Consider the following 12,686-nt stretch of genomic DNA (forward strand, 5'->3'; position numbering starts at 1 on the left):
TTCACGCCAAACCTTATATCATTTCAGACGAATGAATAAACCCATCTGATAAACATTTGACGTGACCTTTTTGTTAAATAGTTCGACCATCAGATATTAAAACTCCAGGGTCGACAGAGCCCCCCAGGGCCCAGAGACAGGCGTTGTAAGTTATACTCAGGGGATATATATGGTTCTTATAGAAGAGATACTCGTATAAACTTCAGAGAGGGCTCATTTGATTGAAAATAGAAAGTTCTAGTACACTTTTAAAGAGTCAAAAGAGACCGAAGCTTAATTAGTCCCCCCACGCCATTTTTCCCCAAATCCATTCGATAAAAATTTGAGATAGTCAGTTTGTTAAAAATAGTTAAAACATCAGATAATAAAAACTCCGAGGTTCACACAAGCCAATTTTTTCATTTTGATACCATTTTCGATACTTTGACGAATGTTTGATTTTTTTTTAAAGTTTGATTTTGAAATAAGGAATTTTTAAAAACTTGAAATGTTTTGCAATCCCAAACGAACGAAAATGAATTGAAAAATACTTTCCGAAAAATCAGTTTTTCAATGAAAAGTAAAGGCCATTTTAAACTTAAGCTCAACAGATACAAATACCTTTTAAAATTCAAACTCAAAACGACCAGAAATTACTAATAAAGAATAAATGAAAACCAAAAGGAAAAGAAATTATATAAAGAATAATAGCAAAAACATACAACAATTAATAATACAAATGAATAATTGATCTTAAAGAGAGTAATCCTTAGATTTTATATGAAATTCAAGCTTAAAACGAAAAAAAAAAATTCCTATTTAAGTATGAATGAAACTTAAAACGAATAGAAATTAAATAAATAATAAGTGCAAAAAAAAATACAATAGATGTTACTGTAAATTAATAAATAAATATTAAAACAACTGAAACCTGAGTTGAATATGTAAATCAAGCTTGAAACGAACAAAAATCACGACAAACAATAGTTGGTGTATAACCTCCTTCTCTCAATTTAAAAATCAGAAACCTACTGCATCATTGGCGCTTTACTGAAAACTATATGGGTCTTTAACAGTCTTGGAAAGTATAAACAACATCAAACCGAATATTTGATGTTTAATGATATTAATTGTTCAAAGATCCATCAGTTCAAGAATTTATCTCATTGTAATTGTATTATTGTTTTCAATGCTGTAAGAACTGGAAAAGAAAATATTTGTAATATAATTCGTTTTCAGTTAAACGCCAATGACGCAGTAAACTTTTGGTTTTTATTTACAGTTAGAAAAGGAGGCGGTATCCAAACACTTGTTTGTAGTGAAACTATATTCGTCTTTAACAACTTTAAAAAGAGCTAATAAATTAAAATGAATATTTGATGCATAATGATATTAATTGCTGAACGCTCATCAGTTCAAAATGTTACTATAATTTTAATGTTTATTTCCAATATTAAGTACAAAAAAAAATATTTGTCATAAAATTGGTTTTCAGCAAAGCGCCAATGACGCAGTAGGTCTTAGGCTTTTACAGTGAGAGAAGGAGTTCATACCGAAGTTCTTGTTTGTAGGGCTTTTTGTTTGTTTATAGATTGGTTTGCATATTTAATTTAAGTATCCCTCGTTATCAATTTAATTTAAAAGTTTACATTAATATTTATTGTATGGTTGTTTGCATTGATTGTTTATTTAATTTCTGTTCGTTTTAAGTTTCATTTATACTTCAATAGGAAATTTTTTTTTTCATTTTAAGCTTGATTTTCATATTCAATCTAAGCATTACTCGCTTTAAGATCTATTTATTCATTTATATTATTACTTGTTCTATGTTTTTGCTATAATTGTTTATTTAATTTCTGTTCGTTTTGGGTTTAATTTATGCTTTAATAGTAATTTCTGGTCGTTTTGAGTTTGAATTTTAAAAGGTATTTGTATCTGTTGAGCTTAAGTTTAAAATGGCCTTCACTTTTCTTTGAAAAACTTATTTTTCGGAAAGTTTTTTTTTTTAATTAATAGTTACAAAGTGGCGGGAGTTCAATAAAGCTAGACTAATGTCATGTAGAAGGTAAAGACGTTTCAGTAAAGATTGTTTTTAATGAAAACTATTTTCAATACAAATAAAATTTGTAATAAATAGTAATTCAAACATTTCAGAGTACCATCAAGATGAATGGTTTTCGTAGCCTAGCAGAAGGAGAGGAGGTGGAGTTCGAGTGTCGACCGTCAGGTAAAGGATTAGAGGCTACCGTTGTTACTGGTCCTGAGGGATCGGACTGCAAAGGATCTCATAGACGACCACTGTCCAAAAAACGGTTTAGAAAAATTCGGTAAGTGTACATGTTTGGCTTTCAAATCGAATCTAAAATTGATAGGTACGTCAAAATCTTGTGGAAGAGCAAGCCAAATTTTACTAGAAATTTTGTTAAGCATTCTTCAACAATTTTTTCTTTTTGAAATATTGCAGCTATAGGTAGCCTAAGTTGTCAAACTTTACAAAATCTTGTTAGCAAGATACACTATACTATACTTCTGTCCAAAGGGCAGCGCATTAGCATTGCCTCAGTGCAGAAACATGGGCCTCCCATGAATTATTTATTTACCCCCTCCCTCCACTCACCAAACCACTTCGTACGGAAGATGTGGACGCAGAAACTTAGGAGGGGCTCATTCAATCAGAAATTGAAGGTTATAATCCCCTTTTCAGGGCCAAAAATGGTTGGAGGGCAACCCACCCCGACCTTCGCCCTTCACAAAAACCCACAGACACCTCCCTGGTAGCGGATCAGATTTTGAGCCAGCTATTCTATTAAAGATAGTTGAAATGAGTTAGAATTAGAAGAGGGAGAGGATGTGTCAACCAAATTTTAACTCTTAGATTAACAGTTGAGAAGTGTCTGAATCATCTAATCCCTTTAGTCTCTAGTGTTATAGATTAAATAAAAAAAAAAAGTTTTTTTTAACTGAAAGTAAGGAGCGACATTAAAACTTAAAACGATCAGAAATTATTCCGTGTATGAAAGGGGCTGCCCCATCCTCAACCCCTCACTCTTTACGCTATAAGTTGTTTATTTTTTAAAAAACAAAGTTGTGAGACAGAGTCAAACTTTAGCGTAAAGACCAAGGGGTTGAGAAGGGGGCAGCCCCTTTCATATACGGACTAATTTCTGTTCGTTTTAAGTTTTAATGTCGCTCCTTACTTTCAGTTAAAAAAATTAGTTTTTTTAAATTTTATTTCTGAACGCTTCTTAGTTAATGCAGGTTTTATTTTGGCTCACCGTACATGAATAATCAAAACGAAATTTGCATATTAATTTTACTTCTTTTTGGCTAAATGGCTTCCTTGAAATTTTGTTCTGACGTAACTTACAAATTAACTTACCTAACGAACTTCTATATTCGTATATTTTTATTACGTATATTAGGGGGTTCGCCCCCTACCTCGCTCTTTACGCTAAATTCAAGTTTTGTTTCAATTCTTTAAGAATCACCCCTTAATTACATAGGCCGGTAATTAGAATAAATGGCTCTGATGAAAGCACAAAAGAACTTTAGCGTAAAGAGCGAGGTTATGAGTAGGGGGTGAACCCAATCATATACGTATTAATTTCTGTTCATTTTAAATTTTGATGTTGCTCCTTACTTTCAGTTGAAAAAAAGTTTTTTATTATTTAATTTCTGATCTTTTTTTAAATAATACTGGGAAATCCTGCACCCCCTTTGTATTAATGTCCCTTCCTAAATGGAAAGATCCTCCCACGTAACAACCGAATTCCCTCCCCCGACTACCAAAAAAAAATCCACCCTGAAAACTTCTGTATAATTCCCAATAACCAATACTATATGTAAACATTGGGCAAAGTTCATAACTTGCAGACCTTCCCCCGGGGACCTTGGGGAGGAGATTAATATATCCTTAAAGACATAGTTATTGTATTTTTCGACCAAACTGAACAAAATGGGTATCTCAAAATTTTGATCGGATGACTTTGGGGAAAAAATGAGCGTGAGAGGGGGCCTAGTAACCCTCCATTTTTTGGTCACTTAAAAAGAGCACTAGAACTTTTAATTTCCGTTTGAATGAGCCCTCCCGTGATATTCTAGGACTACTGGTTCGACACGATCACCCCTGAAAAAAAACCCAAACAAACACGCATCCGTGACCTTTCTTCTGGCAAAAAATACAAAATTCCACATTTTTGCAGATAGGAGCTTGAAACTTCTATAGTAGGGTTTTCTGATACGCTGAATCGCTGAATTTTCATTAAAGTTCTATGACTTTTAGGGGGTGTTTTCCCCTTTTTTCGAAAATAAGGCAAATTTTCTCAGGGGCGTAGCTTTTAATGGGTAAGACTAAACTTGCTGGAACTTACATACTTGAAATCAGCATAAAAATTTGATTCTTTTGATGTATCTATTGGTACAAAAATTCAGTTTTTTTATTTTGATTTTGAAGACTGTTTTTATTTTATTTTGAAGATTTGATTTACTTGATTAATCAAAAAAAAAAATCTGAAAAAAAGTTTTTCAATTAAAATTAAAAAACAGAAATTATACCTAACTATATCAAACATAAAGATAAGATACCGATATAGATGAATAAATAAAATTTGAAACGAGTAGAAAATAAAATGAATGCTCAAGTCAAACTTAACACGAACTGAAAATATTACAAATAGTAGTTTGTAAACCTTCTCAAGGCTAGTATATTGCGCCATTTGCGTGTTAATAAAACTTCGTAAGTTTTGAATTGTATAGTTTAATTTTCAAAACGTCGAAAAAAAAATTAAATCAATGGTTAGAATAAAGCATTTTTTCAGTTTGTCAGGTTTTCTGCTGAAGAATTAAAGGATTCTGAGTTGAGCTGGAAGGACTCTGATTTAAATTCTTGAGTTGTATAAAGTGATATGAGCGTTTATTGTATTCAATGAATTATTGTATAATTTTCGTTGAAATTGAAACCAAGGTTTAGGACGGTTCTTGAAGTAAGACTTTGACTCACCAGTAGAAATGATTATAAAGGTCCGAACAGTACATAATTCGGTTATCAAAAGAACGTATCTCCGATCGGGACACCTAATATGGGCATAGAGTCCCTAGGGAGAAAGATTGCGTAATCGGTTAATGACCTCTTTTTCCAAGGTCGATTTATTTGTTGTTTCTATGTGTAATAACTCCGGGACGAAGGTTGAACATGCGCGTTGAATTCTAACAGGAACAATGTTATTGATCTAGGACTCGAGGGGGAAGTGAATTTCCGAGAACTTGATTACGTAATCGAAAAGGATGTGGATTTCCGAGAACTTGATTGCGTAATCGAGGGGGAAGTGAATTTCCGAGAACTTGATTGCGTAATCGAAGAGGAAGTGGACTTCCGAGAACGTGATTGTGTAATCGAGTGGGAAGTGGATTTTTAAGAAATTGATTGCGTAATCGATTGGGAATTTTATTGATCCGATAACGGGAAACAGTTAGATCACGTGCTTTCTTCTCAGCCAATCAGCGAGTCGGATACCTATTCCTTCTCAGCCAATCAGAGGGTTGCTTTCGTAGTAACGATGGAGGGAATATGGGGAAAAGATTTTTACTATAGTTTTATTAGTCTGTGAATAGCATTCAAAGGAGTGAGAAGAACGGTTTTGACTTTACACATTTGGATGTATATTTGGGTGTTGATGATGACGAGTGGAATGTTTGACCTCTTATAAGTTGATAGTGGAGTTGATGGTAATAATACAAGAGCACCAAACACTGCGGTGGAAATCACAAAAGGATCACGGCTTTGTCTGGAATGGGATGAAGCATATGCAAGATATGTGATATCCTTGAGCAAATTTAAAATGGAGGATCAAAAATGTTTCACCGCTAAAGTTAATATAGCACATGTGAATAGACTTCAATGTGCTTTAAGTGCATTGGTGAAACATATCGAAGACAATAAACTCTATCGCTAATTGTACATGCATAGTATTGTTGTTGTTGTAATTATTCAATAAAATTGTTTCGAAATCGAAAATGTTTTCTTTCTTGTCTGGTTAGGTTAGGCTAACGAATCAGGTTCAGTCTAGAGTCAGCAGTCAGAGTGAAAGGATTGAAAAATGAATAGATTTGAGAAAGAGAGAATTAGATCAAATCTAGTGTTTATGGAAAAACATTTGATTTTGGATGATGATTTTCTCAAGTTATCTCTTAAACGCAGGATATTCTTTTGTCGGGGAACACTTGACAATATAATGAGGAGTGATTCTCCCCCATTGTACTATTGTATAAAACTTTTAAAATGTGATTCAAATGCTTATAGTTAATTTATTGATTTATTAATACGAACAAACCAGAATCATATTGTGGATATACTTTTGAAAATATTTCCAATAGATTCAATGTAGATGCCACCTCCGCTATTTGAAAGAAGTAACATCACAGAGCTACTTCTCTTCCCCATTCCTCCACCTTGAATTTATGGAGCGAGGACGCTCAGTTTCGTTTTAGCTGTGAGTGAGTCAAGTGACATTGAAACAAAAAAAAAAAATACATTGTACTGTAGAAAATGTGACCCTGACTTTGCAGTGAATCAAGATAAATATGAAGTGAATCCAAAGGATTTAACGGTATTATTGGTACATGACCATCGCCCATGAACTGATGAAGAAAAAATCTAAAGTAAAGATGGAAAGACATTGTTGTATAATCACCTGTTATAAATACAAGACTTCAAAAACATTTTTTAAGTACTATTCTAGTTGGACACGGAAATAAATGCGGACCAGGTATGAGAATATATTTTCATCTAGAAAGTCGTTCAGACGGGGAGTGTCACTATAAATGTGGAGAAACTGCTTGTAAGTATAGCCACGACATTGGAGCACAAAATATAGTAGTGCATGGAAGCCGCAGCTTTTAGTCGTTAGATCCTGAACCCTTTTCTAATTTTGAATTATAGTTTTCCCACTGCTTTCTATATAGTTGCTGATGTGTGGTGTTTAGAATGTAAAGGGTAGGCCAAGAGTATCAAAAAATTCAATGGTCTTCATTGTTTGAAAGAGGCACAGCCAATGACCCGTCAGCACAGTCGACGGACTGCTATTAACAACAATAAATGTATTGTTGGCAATTTGAATTTTTAAAAGAAAATACCAGGGCAGACAAATGGATTTGTACTGGGACATGTAGGGGACCATATTAAATACATTGATTATTTTACTGTTGTTCATGGTGCCAAGTCTAGTAGAACACTACCTTCGGGAGTGATTTCCCAATTGGTTTCATATTGATTTAGTGAGATTAGGGTAATACTCTCAGCCATTGGGTCGGTAATTGTACACTCTAAACGCACAATCTCTGTACATACTATACTCATACCCTGTGTGCCAGACAAATCTAGAACAATGATACCGTGTGTTTTAGCAAACATATCTTCGGTTATACCATTTTCAAATAGTTGCGAATCATGATCTAGGGTTTGCATGGTCAACTCGTACAACTCGTAGGGTTTGCATGGTCAACTGGTCAGTGCTCGTGCAAGCACTTTTGTTAAAATCCTTGCCAGAGCCCCAATCATATAGCGTGGAGGATGCAAAACCTGTCGCAGCCGGTACAATATATTTTCTGGCTAGTGGTAGTGAAGAGCGAAAGAGCTTAGCAAACCAACTGCCAAGACCATAGCCAGACATTGACGAGTGACCCTTTTAATAGTCCATTCCATTGCCCCGTTGTCTTGGGCCAAGAGTATTAACATAGCAGTCAATATCAGGACAAATGAATACCACTTTTTTATTAGACATCTTGCTTTTGAACGATGGGACGAAAATGACATGTAATTACAGCCAAACCTTTTGAAATTGCTATGGGATAACCCAATTCGGTTCTTAGTGTTAACTGACAGAGTTCCAAATAGGAAGTGTTTACGGGAATATATTGAAGATGCTTTATATTGTAGTGGTGAATATATTCTTCATTGGTTTTTCGTTCAAGAACTCGTCGGAGGGGAACATTTGAATTACCAACCCGAGATGTTTCCTCAAATGAGGCGTAGAGAAATATACAAGTGTCTTTGGAAAATGCAGGTGGCTAGTCAGCGAAAATGAAATTAGTGTTTCCGGCAGTTTTGCCTTCGATTATATTGAGCTTAAGGTCAAGGACATCCTTAACATTATCATTGAGAATAACCTTTTCGCTGGCAATAGGTGAAATAATATAGATCTTATCCTTTTCATTTGAATAGTTTAAATGAAAAGCTCCCTTTTTAAGATCGGAGACTCTTTCATGAATGGAACGGCATAAATCATTTACACTGGTGAGTTCCTCGTATGGTAATGCAATATATGGATAATCCATCCAATTCATTTTTTGAATTTGTTCTTGATCACTTGAGGATGGTGGTGGCGGCCAATCATAGGGTCTAATTTTTATTTCATATTTACGATCCTTTCTCAGGATTTCATAAGTATTTTTGAGAATACAGTCGACAAGTGCCACTTCAAACTTTCCATTGTCGTCAAATTTGATGGTGGGAGAGAGTTTGGTCCAAAAGTCACTTGTTTTATTCAAGTCACCGTAGAGACGATCGGAAACATTGGACATAAAAGTCACATAGAAATCATTGGGCATTGCCGATATCTTCAGCACTGACCCAAGAATCAAAATCTGAGTTGTATCCTAGCCAGCGAACAAGCAACTGTTTCTTGCCCCTACGAGTACGACTGTTTAATATCTTTTCAATTTGATACATTTCACTAGTGTTTCTAACTTTTTGCAGTTCATATTCATAAAAACCGCCAAGAATCTCATCATCTTTGGTGTCTCGCAGTCGATATGTCGTGGGCTCGGTGTCCAGGATTTTGGACACTTTGAAAACTTCTGTGCTCCATAAATAATTCCCCTTTTCAAAAATATTGGTGGTTCTATTAATTCGAACAGTATAACCAACATTGAATCTTCTTCACATTTTTTTTTTCTCTTTTTCACCATTGGAGTATTGCTTTAGAAAAGCATCGAATGTATTTTCATTGTAGTGAACATCCCGAGGGCTTGAGTTGGACAGCGATCGATGAGGTCGATGGTTGTATAACTGCATGATTTTATCTAAATCATGAATAAAAGCCGGTGTATTTTTCAGTGTACAATATCTTGAAATTAATAGACGAATCGTTCTTATTAATCGTTCAGCCAATGCAGCCTTTATCGGGCTGTGACTATGATAAAGTGTTGTATTATATTTCAAAAGAAGCTTTTGCACATGGGGATTAACAAATTCACTGCCACGATCCGATTTAATTTTTCTATACGAATCCTGTTCAAGAATACTTTCAATGGCACGAGCAACTTCAATACCTCTCTTTGATCGCAGTGGAATGGCATAGGCATAGGCATAGCGACTAAAGATACTGATTGCCACCAGAATATATTAATAGGGTGCCTTGTGACGCTGTTGAACTGCGTCTAAAGTTAAAAGATCCGTTTGCATTATATGCAGAGGGAAAAAGGCTTTAGTTTGTCGATATTGTTTGCTGCGAAGCCTGTGATTCTGGTGTAGTGTGAAACTTGGCTCTTTCTGTTGATACTCTTTTGCTTTTTTCAATGTGCTGGTGTCAGTTACAGCTTTAGAAAGAGTTGTGGGAGAACTTAAAATTCCCGCTTCACCAATATTTTCATATACACCTTTCAGAACTTCATCCATTTTGAACGCAAGCATGTAGTGTAATGACCGCTCCCTTTTGCACACTGGAGGGTGAATCAATTCGTCTTCGCTTTTGACTAGCAGCCACAGGTGTTGTAAAATCAGTGGTGCTACTAGTATTTTCAGATACCGAATCTTCTTCTTCTTTTTTAAATGGTGTTGGTATTGGTGTTGGAGGAGGACTATATTCTCTTAGTTTCTTTAAAATTATCTTATTGCCAATAAGACTTTTGGGGAAGTTTGATACACTTAGAAAGGTGTATAGATTATTGTCAAAGGATAATAGTCCTTTACGATTCGTCGTAATCACAAACCATATCACAAATTAAATCAACTAGATTATAACTTTTTCCCTGAATTATAATTCGTGTCCCTGTGCTATCGACTTGAACTTGATGTTCATCTGCAGTTTCCAGCATGAGATAAGATCATACTCTTTTACTCTGTTTTCTAAAAGAGAGTGTAAATAGGTTTCCAATTTTCGATAGAATCAAATTCAAGTACATCTCCTTTGATTGCACTGCTGATGAGTCTTTAGGATGTGTTTTAAGTGTGGGAGAGTCGGTGGCGGTGACGGCGGCAGTGGGTCTCTGATGATAAGGTTAATGTTTATTCACACATCGCAATGCATCTTGAAGTAAAATCAGTTTTTTGTCATCGGCAATATTCTCATCATTAATGAATTCGACGGGCGAGAGGACAAGTTCAAATGGTGTCAATTTATAGGGTTTAGCCATTCTCTAGAGAAAACTGTTTACAAGTCCAGCAATTATTGGCAGTAAAAGTGTGAAAAAGCTACCGCCCGCTTGAAGGAGTCGTTTTGTTTTAAAATTTTTTGCCGTGTTTTTACAAGCCAAGGCGCGTACAGTGGAACGATGCTGCTTTGTCTGTTGTCTAACACCTTCTGGCAGTTGAACATCGCCCTCAGTTAAATTTAAACAAAGTTCAGATATTAGATTAATGAAATCATTGTCAACACCATGTTTGAGTATGGTCTTCCTAAGCAAGGGTTTTGAAGTGCTTGAAATGGAACATAAATGCCGTTGTTCGTGTAGTTTCTTCAGTGTTATAATTGCAACTAATAGCCTTTTCTACTGTTCACCGGAAGATATACTGTAATTTAATTGTTGAAAAAGTCGGTGACTATACGTAGATCCTCGGGCGTGCTCTGATTAAGATCCAGCAAAATGTAACCGTAAGGCTTGCTAGTTGCCTGAGTGCACGCTGACAACAGAACTTTAGGGGAGCTAGAGTATATTTGTTTATTGAGAGTTTTGGGTGAGCTAGAGTTACGAACAACTCGATATATAATATATACGGAGCAAGTAAAAGCAAAGGTTCGCATACATGTACTCTGATGAAGCAGATTATGTAAAATTAGGTTTATGGAAATGTGTTCATGGTGGGAGCGAACGGTGAAGAATTTTTGCATTCCCTTTGAGAACTGTTCAGTGGATTTAGTCATATCTTCAATAATCAGCCACGAGTTCGAATCAATACTATTGAAAACATTTAGCCCTCCTGAGAATTTTACTGGAATGGTTGTGGCAATAGCTTTTATTTGATAATAGGACTCCTGCCAAATACTATAGCAATAGTAGATTTTTTTCGGCTTTTCCAAAAACATTTTATCGCAATTTTGAATTATTCTAGTTAAAAGTGTTGTTTTCCCTGACATTGAGGGACCACACAGAAACGACCTGAAGGGTATTTTAAGTTGATACATGTTTGCTGCTGCTGCTGCTGTTGACAACAGTAGGACTATAACTAACTGTAAATCATACGTGTCCAATGAATAAGTAGTAATAATTTTCCCATATATTTATCTAGTATTTGCTAACAACAACAAAAAAACAATATTTCACGGTAGCATTTATTTCGGCACCATGAAAGTAAATATTTGTTCAACGTGAACTGCAATGATATGAATAACACTTGTTCAACAAGAAAAACAACAATATTTCATGTCAGCATTTATTTCGACACTGCATGAAAACTATTTGTTCAACGTGAACTGCAACGATATGAATAACACTTTATGTTCAACAAGAACAGTTGACAATATTTCATGGCAGTATTTATTTCAACACTGCATGAAAACTCTATTTGTTCAAAATGAACTGCAATGATAAAAATGACACTTATTGTCTTTAAAAACACTTTTTTGTGCATGAAGAGCAACACTTATTGTCAACTTAAAAACACTTTGTCCATCAACAACAGCAACACTTTATTTACATTAGTAGCAAACACACACTTTTCTCTACAAAACATGAGCACTTGAAAAAACAACACTGGAAAAAAAGCACTTGGAACATGAACTAGCACAGTTGAACATTATAGTGAATTTAAAGGTGGGGTCCCCCCCCAGGGCCGCGGGGTCGAATGCCGGCCGGCCGCGGGCGGTACCCCCCCCCACCCCCCGGGAGCCGGCCGTGGGAAGGCCCCCCCCCCCAGTGATCGCGAGGGTGAAAAAACTGTACAAGAGTTGTCGTCACTGCAGCTACAGGTTAGGGTGAGGTTGGGGTAGGTGAGGTTAGTTAATTTGTGAATGGGTCGGGATGGTTAATTTATGAATGGGTTGATGATGGTTAGTGGTTGGGTTAGTTCAAGTTAGGTTAATTTATCCAGACCAAGTTGATTGCGATAGTCTATGCATTCAACTCGGTCTGAAATACGGTAGTGGCCATGAGGTAGGACACTCGCACCATTCTCGAGCACATAGACTTTGTCGGATATACACGACATTGCATTCTTCTCCACTCTCACAGTATAATGTCTATACTGTAGAGAGTGAATTGCAAGCACTTTTGCTCTCGGGACTAGGTTACTTTCTAGACAGTCTCTGCACACGCTCATGCCGAAATCGCTCTTTACAAAGTGTGTAGGCACGCCTTTACACGCCTTGCTTTCATCCCTACTATGGGTTTCCATGCAATAGACTATGGGGGCCCGGGAACACCCCCCTGGATATCAAATCCCTCCCCGTCTCTGATTTTAACATTAATAGTTGGTTGGGGGCTTGACGTTTCAC

The sequence above is a fragment of the Artemia sp. Qi Xiang Cuo genome, chromosome 2, assembly GCF_049724085.1.
Source record: "Artemia sp. Qi Xiang Cuo chromosome 2, ASM4972408v1, whole genome shotgun sequence".
NCBI classification, from domain to species: domain Eukaryota; kingdom Metazoa; phylum Arthropoda; class Branchiopoda; order Anostraca; family Artemiidae; genus Artemia; species Artemia sp. Qi Xiang Cuo.